A 15,074-nucleotide genomic window follows, 5' to 3' on the forward strand; every position below is an offset into this window, starting at 1 on the left:
AGAAACATTGACACTAGCAATTCATTAACAAATCTATAAACTTGAATAATTATTGATATATATAAGTCTGGCAGCTCAGTTTTGTTAACCACACTAAGAAAATAAATTTAAATTTTGAATTTATTCTTAAGAATTATGAATATTTCCAGCTCCAAAATCCATTTATCTGGCAGATTGCCGTGTTGAAATGCCAAATTTTGGTAAATTTCTTGTCTCACAGGGTTTTGAAGAAACATTGACACTGGCAATTGTTTAACAAATCAAGAAACTTTAATAATTATTGATATAAATAAGCCTGGCAGCTCTGTTAAGCTAACCACACTAAGAAAATCGATATAAATTTTGAATGAATTCTTAAGAATTATGAATATTTCCAACTCCAAAATCCATTTATCTGGCAGATTGCCGTATTGAAATGCCAATTTTTTTTAAATTTCTTCATTCAAAAAGGATTTGAAGAAACATTGACACTAGCAATTCATTAACAAATCTATAAACTTGAATAATTATTGATATAAATAAGCCTGGCAGCTCAGTTTTGTTAACCACACTAAGAAAATCGATATAAATTTTGAATTAATTCTTAAGAATTATGAATATTTCCAGCTCCAAAATCCATTTATCTGGCAGATTGCCGTGTTGAAATGCCAAATTTTGGTAAATTTCTTCAGTCAAACAGGGTTTTGAAGAAACATTGACACTAGCAATTTATTAACAAATCAAGAAACTTAAATAATTATTGATATAAATAAGCCTGGCAGCTCGGTTATGCTAACCACAATAAGAAATTAAATATAAATTTTGAATGAATTCTTAAGAATTATGAATATTTCCAGCTTCAAAATCCATTTATCTGGCAGATTGCCGTGTTGAAATGCCAAATTTTGGTAAATTTCTTCAGTCAAACACGGTTTTGAAGAAACATTGACACTAGCAATTCATTTACAAATCTATAAACTTGAATAATTATTGATATAAATAAGTCTGGCAGCTCAGTTTTGTTAACCACACTAAGAAAATAAATTTAAATTTTGAATTAATTCTTAAGAATTATGAATATTTCCAGCTCCAAAATCCATTTATCTGGCAGATTGCCGTGTTGAAATGCCAAATTTTGGTAAATTTCTTGTCTCACAGGGTTTTGAAGAAACATTGACACTGGCAATTGTTTAACAAATCAAGAAACTTTAATAATTATTGATATAAATAAGCCTGGCAGCTCTGTTAAGCTAACCACACTAAGAAAATCGATATAAATTTTGAATGAATTCTTAAGAATTATGAATATTTCCAACTCCAAAATCCATTTATCTGGCAGATTGCCGTATTGAAATGCCAAATTTTTTTAAATTTCTTCATACAAACAGGATTTGAAGAAACATTGACACTAGCAATTCATTAACAAATCTATAAACTTGAATAATTATTGATATAAATAAGCCTGGCAGCTCAGTTTTGTTAACCACACTAAGAAAATAAATTTAAATTTTGAATTAATTCTTAAGAATTATGAATATTTCCAGCTCCAAAATCCATTTATCTGGCAGATTGCCGTGTTGAAATGCCAAATTTTGGTAAATTTCTTCAGTCAAACAGGGTTTTGAAGAAACATTGACACTAGCAATTTATTAACAAATCAAGAAACTTAAATAATTATTGATATAAATAAGCCTGGCAGCTCGGTTATGCTAACCACAATAAGAAATTAAATATAAATTTTGAATTAATTCTTAAGAATTATGAATATTTCCAGCTCCAAAATCCATTTATCTGGCAGATTGCCGTATTGAAATGCCAAATTTTGGTAAATTTCTTCAGTCAAACAAGGTTTTGAAGAAACATTGACACTAGCAATTCATTAGCAAATCTATAAACTTGAATAATTATTGATATAAATAAGTCTGGCAGCTCAGTTTTGTTAACCACAATAAGAAAATAAATTTAAATTTTGAATTAATTCTTAAGAATTATGAATATTTTTCAGCTCCAAAATCCATTTATCTGGCAGATTGCCGTGTTGAAATGCCAAATTTTTTTAAATTTCTTCAGTCAAACAGGATTTGAAGAAACATTGACACTAGCAATTCATTAACAAATCTATAAACTTGAATAATTATTGATATAAATAAGCCTGGCATCTCAGTTTTGTTAACCACACTAAGAAAATAAATATAAATTTTGAATTAATTCTTAAGAATTATGAATATTTCCAGCTCCAAAATCCAATTATCTGGCAGATTGCCGTGTTGAAATGCCAAATTTTGGTAAATTTCTTGTCTCACAGGGTTTTGAAGAAACATTGACACTAGCAATTGTTTAACAAATCAAGAAACTTGAATAATTATTGATATAAATAAGCCTGGCAGCTCTGTTAAGCTAACCACACTAAGAAAATCGATATAAATTTTGAATGAATTCTTAAGAATTATGAATATTTCCAGCTTCAAAATCCATTTATCTGGCAGATTGCCGTGTTGAAATCCCAAATTTTGGTAAATTTCTTCAGTCAAACACGGTTTTGAAGAAACATTGACACTAGCAATTCATTAACAAATCTATAAACTTGAATAATTATTTATATAAATAAGCCTGGCAGCTCAGTTTTGGTAACCACACTAAGAAAATAAATATAAATTTTGAATTAATTCTTAAGAATTATGAATATTTTCAGCTCCAAAATCCATTTATCTGGCAGATTGCCGTGTTGAAATGCCAAATTTTGGTAAATTTCTTCAGTCAAACAGGGTTTTGAAGAAACATAGACACTAGCAATTTATTAACAAATCAAGAAACTTAAATAATTATTGATATAAATAAGCCTGGCAGCTCGGTTATGCTAACCACAATAAGAAATTAAATATAAATTTTGAATTAATTCTTAGAAATTATGAATATTTCCAGCTCCAAAATCCATTTATCTGGCAGATTGCCGTGTTGAAATGCCAAATTTTGGTAAATTTCTTCAGTCAAACTGGGTTTTGAACAAACATTGACACTAGCAATTGTTTTACAAATCAAGAAACTTGAATAATTATTGATATAAATAAGCCTGGCAGCTCTGTTAAGCTAACCACACTAAGAAAATCGATATAAATTTTGAATGAATTCTTAAGAATTATGAATATTTCCAGCTTCAAAATCCATTTATCTGGCAGATTGCCGTGTTGAAATGCCAAATTTTGGTAAATTTCTTCAGTCAAACTGGGTTTTGAACAAACATTGACACTAGCAATTGTTTTACAAATCAAGAAACTTGAATAATTATTGATATAAATAAGCCTGGCAGCTCTGTTAAGCTAACCACACTAAGAAAATCGATATAAATTTTGAATGAATTCTTAAGAATTATGAATATTTCCAGCTTCAAAATCCATTTATCTGGCAGATTGCCGTGTTGAAATGCCAAATTTTGGTAAATTTCTTCAGTCAAACACGGTTTTGAAGAAACATTGACACTAGCAATTCATTAACAAATCTATAAACTTGAATAATTATTGATATAAATAAGCCTGGCAGCTCTGTTAAGCTAACCACACTAAGAAAAACGATATAAATTTTGAATGAATTCTTAAGAATTATGAATATTTCCAGCTTCAAAATTCATTTATCTGGCAGATTGCCGTGTTGAAATCCCAAATTTTGGTAAATTTCTTAAGTCAAACACGGTTTTGAAGAAACATTGACACTAGCAATTCATTAACAAATCTATAAACTTGAATAATTATTGATATAAATAAGCCTGGCAGCTCTGTTAAGCTAACCACACTAAGAAAAACGATATAAATTTTGAATGAATTCTTAAGAATTATGAATATTTCCAGCTTCAAAATCCATTTATCTGGCAGATTGCCGTGTTGAAATCCCAAATTTTGGTAAATTTCTTCAGTCAAACACGGTTTTGAAGAAACATTGACACTAGCAATTCATTAACAAATCTATAAACTTGAATAATTATTGATATAAATAAGCCTGGCAGCTCAGTTTTGTTAACCACACTAAGAAAATAAATATAAATTTTGAATTAATTTTTAAGAATTATGAATATTTTCAGCTCCAAAATCCATTTATCTGGCAGATTGCCGTGTTGAAATGCCAAATTTTGGTAAATTTCTTCAGTCAAACAGGGTTTTGAAGAAACATAGACACTAGCAATTTATTAACAAATCAAGAAACTTAAATAATTATTGATATAAATAAGCCTGGCAGCTCGGTTATGCTAACCACAATAAGAAATTAAATATAAATTTTGAATTAATTCTTAAGAATTATGAATATTTCCAGCTCCAAAATCCATTTATCTGGCAGATTGCCGTGTTGAAATGCCAAATTTTGGTAAATTTCTTCAGTCAAACTGGGTTTTGAACAAACATTGACACTAGCAATTGTTTAACAAATCAAGAAACTTGAATAATTATTGATATAAATAAGCCTGGCAGCTCTGTTAAGCTAACCACACTAAGAAAATCGATATAAATTTTGAATGAATTCTTAAGAATTATGAATATTTCCAACTCCAAAATCCATTTATCTGGCAGATTGCCGTATTGAAATGCCAAATTTTTTTAAATTTCTTCATACAAACAGGATTTGAAGAAACATTGACACTAGCAATTCATTAACAAATCTATAAACTTGAATAATTATTGATATAAATAAGCCTGGCAGCTCAGTTTTGTTAACCACACTAAGAAAATAAATTTAAATTTTGAATTAATTCTTAAGAATTATGAATATTTCCAGCTCCAAAATCCATTTATCTGGCAGATTGCCGTGTTGAAATGCCAAATTTTGGTAAATTTCTTCAGTCAAACAGGGTTTTGAAGAAACATTGACACTAGCAATTTATTAACAAATCAAGAAACTTAAATAATTATTGATATAAATAAGCCTGGCAGCTCGGTTATGCTAACCACAATAAGAAATTAAATATAAATTTTGAATGAATTCTTAAGAATTATGAATATTTCCAGCTCCAAAATCCATTTATCTGGCAGATTGCCGTATTGAAATGCCAAATTTTGGTAAATTTCTTCAGTCAAACAAGGTTTTGAAGAAACATTGACACTAGCAATTCATTAGCAAATCTATAAACTTGAATAATTATTGATATAAATAAGTCTGGCAGCTCAGTTTTGTTAACCACAATAAGAAAATAAATTTAAATTTTGAATTAATTCTTAAGAATTATGAATATTTTTCAGCTCCAAAATCCATTTATCTGGCAGATTGCCGTGTTGAAATGCCAAATTTTTTTAAATTTCTTCAGTCAAACAGGATTTGAAGAAACATTGACACTAGCAATTCATTAACAAATCTATAAACTTGAATAATTATTGATATAAATAAGCCTGGCATCTCAGTTTTGTTAACCACACTAAGAAAATAAATATAAATTTTGAATTAATTCTTAAGAATTATGAATATTTCCAGCTCCAAAATCCAATTATCTGGCAGATTGCCGTGTTGAAATGCCAAATTTTGGTAAATTTCTTGTCTCACAGGGTTTTGAAGAAACATTGACACTAGCAATTGTTTAACAAATCAAGAAACTTGAATAATTATTGATATAAATAAGCCTGGCAGCTCTGTTAAGCTAACCACACTAAGAAAATCGATATAAATTTTGAATGAATTCTTAAGAATTATGAATATTTCCAGCTTCAAAATTAATTTATCTGGCAGATTGCCGTGTTGAAATCCCAAATTTTGGTAAATTTCTTCAGTCAAACACGGTTTTGAAGAAACATTGACACTAGCAATTCATTAACAAATCTATAAACTTGAATAATTATTTATATAAATAAGCCTGGCAGCTCAGTTTTGGTAACCACACTAAGAAAATAAATATAAATTTTGAATTAATTCTTAAGAATTATGAATATTTTCAGCTCCAAAATCCATTTATCTGGCAGATTGCCGTGTTGAAATGCCAAATTTTGGTAAATTTCTTCAGTCAAACAGGGTTTTGAAGAAACATAGACACTAGCAATTTATTAACAAATCAAGAAACTTAAATAATTATTGATATAAATAAGCCTGGCAGCTCGGTTATGCTAACCACAATAAGAAATTAAATATAAATTTTGAATTAATTCTTAGAAATTATGAATATTTCCAGCTCCAAAATCCATTTATCTGGCAGATTGCCGTGTTGAAATGCCAAATTTTGGTAAATTTCTTCAGTCAAACTGGGTTTTGAACAAACATTGACACTAGCAATTGTTTTACAAATCAAGAAACTTGAATAATTATTGATATAAATAAGCCTGGCAGCTCTGTTAAGCTAACCACACTAAGAAAATCGATATAAATTTTGAATGAATTCTTAAGAATTATGAATATTTCCAGCTTCAAAATCCATTTATCTGGCAGATTGCCGTGTTGAAATGCCAAATTTTGGTAAATTTCTTCAGTCAAACACGGTTTTGAAGAAACATTGACACTAGCAATTCATTAACAAATCTATAAACTTGAATTATTATTGATATAAATAAGCCTGGCAGCTCTGTTAAGCTAACCACACTAAGAAAAACGATATAAATTTTGAATGAATTCTTAAGAATTATGAATATTTCCAGCTTCAAAATTCATTTATCTGGCAGATTGCCGTGTTGAAATCCCAAATTTTGGTAAATTTCTTAAGTCAAACACGGTTTTGAAGAAACATTGACACTAGCAATTCATTAACAAATCTATAAACTTGAATAATTTTTGATATAAATAAGCCTGGCAGCTCAGTTTTGTTAACCACACTAAGAAAATAAATATAAATTTTGAATTAATTCTTAAGAATTATGAATATTTTCAGCTCCAAAATCGATATAAATTTTGAATGAATTCTTAAGAATTATGAATATTTCCAGCTCCAAAATCCATTTATCTGGCAGATTGCCTTGTTGAAATGCCAAATTTTGGTAAATTTCTTCAGTCAAACAGGGTTTTGAAGAAACATTGACACTAGCAATTGATTAACAAATCAAGAAACTTGAATAATTATTGATATTATTAAGCCTGGCAGCTCTGTTATGTTAACCACACTAAGAAAATCAATATAAATTTTGAATGAATTCTTAAGAATTATGAATATTTCCAGCTCCAAATTCCATATATCTGGCAGATTGCCGTGTTGAAATGCCAAATTTTGGTAAATTTCTTCAGTCAAACAGGGTTTTGAAGAAACATTGACACTAGCAATTCATTAACAAATCTATAAACTTGAATAATTATTGATTTAAATAAGCCTGGCAGCTCAGTTTTGTTAACCACACTAAGAAAATAAATTTAAATTTTTAATTAATTCTTAAGAATTATGAATATTTCCAGCTCCAAAATCCATTTACCTGGCAGATTGCCGTGTTGAAATGCTAAATTTTGGTTAATTTCTTCAGTCGATCAGGGTTTTGAAGTAACATTGACACTAGCAATTGATTAACAAATCAAGAAACTTAAATAATTATTGATATAACTAAGCCTGGCAGCTCTGTTATGCTTACCACAATAAGAAAATAAATTTAAATTTTTAATTAATTCTTAAGAATTATGAATATTTCCAGCTCCAAAATCCATTTATCTGGCAGATTGCCGTGTTGAATTGCCAAATTTTAGTAAATTTCTTCAGTCAAACAGGGTTTTGAAGAAACTGACACTAGCAATTCATTAAAAAATCTATAAACTTGAATAATTATTGATATAAATAAGCCTGGCAGCTCTGTTATGTTAACCACACTAAGAAATTAAAGATAAATTTTGAATTAATTCTTAAGAATTATGAATATTTCCAGCTCCAAAATCCATTTACCTGGCAGATTGCCGTGTTGTAATGCCAAATTTTGGTAAATTTCTTCAATCAAACAGGGTTTTGAAGAAACATTGACACTAGCAATTGTTTAACAAATCAAGAAACTTGAAAAATTATTGATATAAATAAGCCTGGCCGCTCTGTTAAGCTAACCACACTAAGAAAATCGATATAAATTTTGAATGAATTCTTAAGAATTATGAATATTTCCAGCTCCAAAATCCATTTATCTGGCAGATTGCCTTGTTGAAATGCCAAATTTTGGTAAATTTCTTCAGTCAAACAGGGTTTTGAAGAAACATTGACACTAGCAATTGATTAACAAATCAAGAAACTTGAATAATTATTGATATTATTAAGCCTGGCAGCTCTGTTATGTTAACCACACTAAGAAAATCAATATAAATTTTGAATGAATTCTTAAGAATTATGAATATTTCCAGCTCCAAATTCCATATATCTGGCAGATTGCCGTGTTGAAATGCCAAATTTTGGTAAATTTCTTCAGTCAAACAGGGTTTTGAAGAAACATTGACACTAGCAATTGATTAACAAATCAAGAAACTTGAATAATTATTGATATTATTAAACCTGGCTGCTCTGTTTTGTTAACCACACTAAGAAATTAAAGATAAATTTTGAATTAATTCTTAAGAATTATGAATATTTCCAGCTCCAAAATCCATTTATCTGGCAGATTGCCGTGTTGAAATGCCAAATTTTGGTAAATTTCTTCAGTCAAACAGGGTTTTGAAGAAACATTGACACTAGCAATTAATTAACAAATCTATAAACTTGAATAATTATTGATTTAAATAAGCCTGGCAGCTCAGTTTTGTTAACCACACTAAGAAAATAAATTTAAATTTTTAATTAATTCTTAAGAATTATGAATATTTCCAGCTCCAAAATCCATTTACCTGGCAGATTGCCGTGTTGAAATGCCAAATTTTAGTAAATTTCTTCAGTCAAACAGGATTTGAAGAAACATTGACACTAGCAATTCATTAACAAATCAAGAACCTTGAATAATTATTGATATAAATAAGCCTGGCAGCTATGTTTTGTTAACCACACTAAGAAAATCGATATAAATTTTGAATGAATTCTTAAGAATTATGAATATTTCCAGCTCCAAAATCCATTTATCTGGCAGATTGCCGTGTTGAAATGCTAAATTTTGGTTAATTTCTTCAGTCAATCAGGGTTTTGAAGAAACATTGACACTAGCAATTCATTAACAAATCAAGAACCTTGAATAATTATTGATATAAATAAGCCTGGCAGCTCTGTTAAGCTAACCACACTAAGAAAATCGATATAAATTTTGAATGAATTCTTAAGAATTATGAATATTTCCAGCTCTAAAATCCATATATCTGGCAGATTGCCGTGTTGAAATGCCAAATTTTGGTAAATTTCTTCAGTCAAACAGGGTTTTGAAGAAACATTGACACTAGCAATTGATTAACAAATCAAGAAACTTGAATAATTATTGATATTATTAAGCCTGGCAGCTCTGTTATGTTAACCACACTAAGAAATTAAAGATAAATTTTGAATGAATTCTTAAGAATTATGAATATTTCCACCTCCAAAATCCATTTATCTGGCAGATTGCCGTGTTGAAATGCTAAATTTTGGTTAATTTCTTCAGTCAATCAGGGTTTTGAAGTAACATTGACACTAGCAATTGATTAACAAATCAAGAAACTTAAATAATTATTGATATAACTAAGCCTGGCAGCTCTGTTATGCTAACCACAATAAGAAAATAAATTTAAATTTTTAATTAATTCTTAAGAATTATGAATATTTCAAGCACCACAATCCATTTATCTGGCAGATTGCCGTGTTGAATTGCCAAATTTTAGTAAATTTCTTCAGTCAAACAGGGTTTTGAAGAAACATTGACACTAGCAATTCATTAACAAATCAAGAACGTTGAATAATTATTGATATAAATAAGCCTGGCAGCTCTGTTAAGCTAACCACACTAATAAAATCGATATAAATTTTGAATGAATTCTTAAGAATTATGAATATTTCCAGCTCCAAAATCCATTTATCTGGCAGATTGCCGTGTTGAATTGCCAAATTTTAGTAAATTTCTTCAGTCAAACAGGGTTTTGAAGAAACATTGACACTAGCAATTCATTAACAAATCTATAAACTTGAATAATTATTGATATAAATAAGCCTGGCAGCTCTGTTATGTTAACCACACTAAGAAATTAAAGATAAATTTTGAATTAATTCTTAAGAATTATGAATATTTCCAGCTCCAAAATCCATTTACCTGGCAGATTGCCGTGTTGAAATGCCAAATTTTGGTAAATTGCTTCAGTCAATCAGGGTTTTGAAGAAAAATCGACACAAACAATTCATTAACAAATCAAGAAACTTGAAAAATTATTGATATAAATAAGCCTGGCAGCTATGTTTTGTTAACCACACTAAGAAAATAAATATAAATTTTGAATTAATTCTTAAGAATTATGTATATTTCCATCTCCAAAATCCATTTATCTGGCAGATTGCCGTGTTGAAATGCCAAATTTTGGTAAATTTCTTCAGTCAAACAGGATTTGAAGAAACATTGACACTAGCAATTCATTAACAAATCAAGAACGTTGAATAATTATTGATATAAATAAGCCTGGCAGCTCTGTTAAGCTAAGCACACTAATAAAATCGATATAAATTTTGAATGAATTCTTAAGAATTATGAATATTTCCAGCTCCAAAATCCATTTATCTGGCAGATTGCCGTGTTGAATTGCCAAATTTTAGTAAATTTCTTCAGTCAAACAGGGTTTTGAAGAAACATTGACACTAGCAATTCATTACAAATCTATAAACTTGAATAATTATTGATATAAATAAGCCTGGCAGCTCTGTTATGTTAACCACACTAAGAAATTAAAGATAAATTTTGAATTAATTCTTACGAATTATGAATATTTCCAGCTCCAAAATCCATTTACCTGGCAGATTGCCGTGTTGAAATGCCAAATTTTGGTAAATTTCTTCAGTCAAACAGGGTTTTGAAGAAACATTGACACTAGCAATTGTTTAACAAATCAAGAAACTTGAAAAATTATTGATATAAATAAGCCTGGCCGCTCTGTTAAGCTAACCACACTAAGAAAATCGATATAAATTTTGAATGAATTCTTAAGAATTATGAATATTTTTACCTCCAAAATCCATTTATCTGGCAGATTGCCGTGTTGAAATGCTAAATTTTGGTTAATTTCTTCAGTCAATCAGGGTTTTGAAGTTACATTGACACTAGCAATTGATTAACAAATCAAGAAACTTAAATAATTATTGATATAAATAAGCCTGGCAGCTCTGTTATGCTAACCACAATAAGAAAATAAATTTAAATTTTTAATTAATTCTTAAGAATTATGAATATTTCCAGCACCACAATCCATTTATCTGGCAGATTGCCGTGTTGAAATGCCAAATTTTGGTAAATTTCTTCAGTCAAACAGGATTTGAAGAAACATTGACACTAGCAATTCATTAACAAATCAAGAAACTTAAATAATTATTGATATAAATAAGCCTGGCAGCTCTGTTATGCTAACCACAATAAGAAAATAAATTTAAATTTTTAATTAATTCTTAAGAATTATGAATATTTCCAGCACCACAATCCATTTATCTGGCAGATTGCCGTGTTGAAATGCCAAATTTTGGTAAATTTCTTCAGTCAAACAGGTTTTGAAGAAACATTGACACTAGCAATTCATTACAAATCTATAAACTTGAATAATTATTGATATAAATAAGCCTGGCAGCTCTGTTATGTTAACCACACTAAGAAATTAAAGATAAATTTTGAATTAATTCTTAAGAATTATGAATATTTCCAGCTCCAAAATCCATTTACCTGGCAGATTGCCGTGTTGAAATGCTAAATTTTGGTAAATTTCTTCAGTCAAACAGGGTTTTGAAGAAACATTGACACTAGCAATTGATTAACAAATCAAGAAACTTGAATAATTATTGATATTATTAAGCCTGGCAGCTCTGTTATGTTAACCACACTAAGAAATTAAAGATAAATTTTGAATGAATTCTTAAGAATTATGAATATTTCCACCTCCAAAATCCATTTATCTGGCAGATTGCCGTGTTGAAATGCTAAATTTTGGTTAATTTCTTCAGTCAATCAAGGTTTTGAAGTAACATTGACACTAGCAATTGATTAACAAATCAAGAAACTTAAATAATTATTGATATAAATAAGCCTGGCAGCTCTGTTATGCTAACCACAATAAGAAAATAAATTTAAATTTTGAATTAATTCTTAAGAATTATGAATATTTCCAGCTCCAAAATCCATTTACCTGGCAGATTGCCGTGTTGAAATGCCAAATTTTGGTAAATTTCTTCAGTCAAACAGGGTTTTGAAGAAACATTGACACTAGCAATTAATTAACAAATCAAGAAACTTGAAAAATTATTGATATAAATAAGCCTGGCAGCTATGTTTTGTTAACCACACTAAGAAAATAAATATAAATTTTGAATTAATTCTTAAGAATTATGAATATTTCCAGCTCCAAAATCCATTTACCTGGCAGATTGCCGTGTTGAAATGCCAAATTTTAGTAAATTTCTTCAGTCAAACAGGATTTGAAGAAACATTGACACTAGCAATTCATTAACAAATCAAGAACCTTGAATAATTATTGATATAAATAAGCCTGGCAGCTATGTTTTGTTAACCACACTAAGAAAATCGATATAAATTTTGAATGAATTCTTAAGAATTATGAATATTTCCAGCTCCAAAATCCATTTATCTGGCAGATTGCCGTGTTGAAATGCTAAATTTTGGTTAATTTCTTCAGTCAATCAGGGTTTTGAAGTAACATTGACACTAGCAATTGATTAACAAATCAAGAAACTTAAATAATTATTGATATAAATAAGCCTGGCAGCTCTGTTAAGCTAACCACACTAATAAAATCGATATAAATTTTGAATGAATTCTTAAGAATTATGAATATTTCCAGCTCCAAAATCCATATATCTGGCAGATTGCCGTGTTGAAATGCCAAATTTTGGTAAATTTCTTCAGTCAAACGAATTTTGAAGAAACATTGACACTAGCAATTGATTAACAAATCAAGAAACTTGAATAATTATTGATATTATTAAGCCTGGCAGCTCTGTTATGTTAACCACACTAAGAAATTAAAGATAAATTTTGAATGAATTCTTAAGAATTACGAATATTTCCACCTCCAAAATCCATTTATCTGGCAGATTGCCGTGTTGAAATGCTAAATTTTGGTTAATTTCTTCAGTCAATCAGGGTTTTGAAGTAACATTGACACTAGCAATTGATTAAAAAATCAAGAAACTTAAATAATTATTGATATAAATAAGCCTGGCAGCTCTGTTATGCTAACCACAATAAGAAAATAAATTTAAATTTTTAATTAATTCTTAAGAATTATGAATATTTCCAGCACCACAATCCATTTATCTGGCAGATTGCCGTGTTGAAATGCCAAATTTTGATAAATTTCTTCAGTCAAACAGGGTTTTGAAGAAACATTGACACTAGCAATTGTTTAACAAATCAAGAAACTTGAAAAATTATTGATATAAATAAGCCTGGCCGCTCTGTTAAGCTAACCACACTAAGAAAATCGATATAAATTTTGAATGAATTCTTAAGAAATATGTATATTTCCAGCTCCAAAATCCATTTATCTGGCAGATTGAAGTGTTGAAATGTCAAATTTTTTAAAATTTCTTCAGTCAAACAGGATTTGAAGAAACATTGACACTAGCAATTGATTAACAAATCAAGAAACTTAAATAATTATTGATATAAATAAGCCTAGCAGCTCTGTTATGCTAACCACACTAAGAAATTAAATATAAATTTTGAATTAATTCTTAAGAATTATGAATATTTCCAGCTCCAAAATCCATTTATCTGGCAGATTGCCGTGTTGGAATGCCAAATTTTGGAAATTTTCTTCAGTCAAACAGCGTTTTGAAGAAACATTGACACTAGCAATTGTTTAACAAATCAAGAAACTTGAATAATTATTGATATAAATAAGCCTGGCAGCTCAGTTTTGTTAACCACACTAAGAAAATAAATTTAAATTTTTAATTAATTCTTAAGAATTATGAATATTGCCAGCACCACAATCCATTTATCTGGCAGATTGCCGTGTTGAAATGCCAAATTTTGGTAAATTTCTTCAGTCAAACAGGATTTGAAGAAACATTGACACTAGCAATTCATTAACAAATCAAGAAACTTAAATAATTATTGATATAAATAAGCCTGGCAGCTCTGTTAAGCTAACCACACTAAGAAAATCGATATAAATTTTGAATGAATTCTTAAGAATTATGAATATTTCCACCTCCAAAATCCATTTATCTGGCAGATTGCTGTGTTGAAAAGCCAAATTTTGGTAAATTGCTTCAGTCAATCAGGGTTTTGAAGAAAAATCGACACAAACAATTCATTAACAAATCAAGAAACTTGAAAAATTATTGATATAAATAAGCCTGGCAGCTATGTTTTGTTAACCACACTAAGAAAATAAATATAAATTTTGAATTAATTCTTAAGAATTATGTATATTTCCATCTCCAAAATCCATTTATCTGGCAGATTGCCGTGTTGAAATGCCAAATTTTGGTAAATTTCTTCAGTCAAACAGGATTTGAAGAAACATTGACACTAGCAATTCATTAACAAATCAAGAACGTTGAATAATTATTGATATAAATAAGCCTGGCAGCTCTGTTAAGCTAAGCACACTAATAAAATCGATATAAATTTTGAATGAATTCTTAAGAATTATGAATATTTCCAGCTCCAAAATCCATTTATCTGGCAGATTGCCGTGTTGAATTGCCAAATTTTAGTAAATTTCTTCAGTCAAACAGGGTTTTGAAGAAACATTGACACTAGCAATTCATTACAAATCTATAAACTTGAATAATTATTGATATAAATAAGCCTGGCAGCTCTGTTATGTTAACCACACTAAGAAATTAAAGATAAATTTTGAATTAATTCTTACGAATTATGAATATTTCCAGCTCCAAAATCCATTTACCTGGCAGATTGCCGTGTTGAAATGCCAAATTTTGGTAAATTTCTTCAGTCAAACAGGGTTTTGAAGAAACATTGACACTAGCAATTGTTTAACAAATCAAGAAACTTGAAAAATTATTGATATAAATAAGCCTGGCCGCTCTGTTAAGCTAACCACAC

Source organism: Leiobunum rupestre, chromosome 4 (assembly GCF_980474605.1).
Source record: "Leiobunum rupestre chromosome 4, qqLeiRupe1.1.hap1, whole genome shotgun sequence".
Classification (NCBI taxonomy): Eukaryota; Metazoa; Arthropoda; class Arachnida; order Opiliones; family Sclerosomatidae; genus Leiobunum; species Leiobunum rupestre.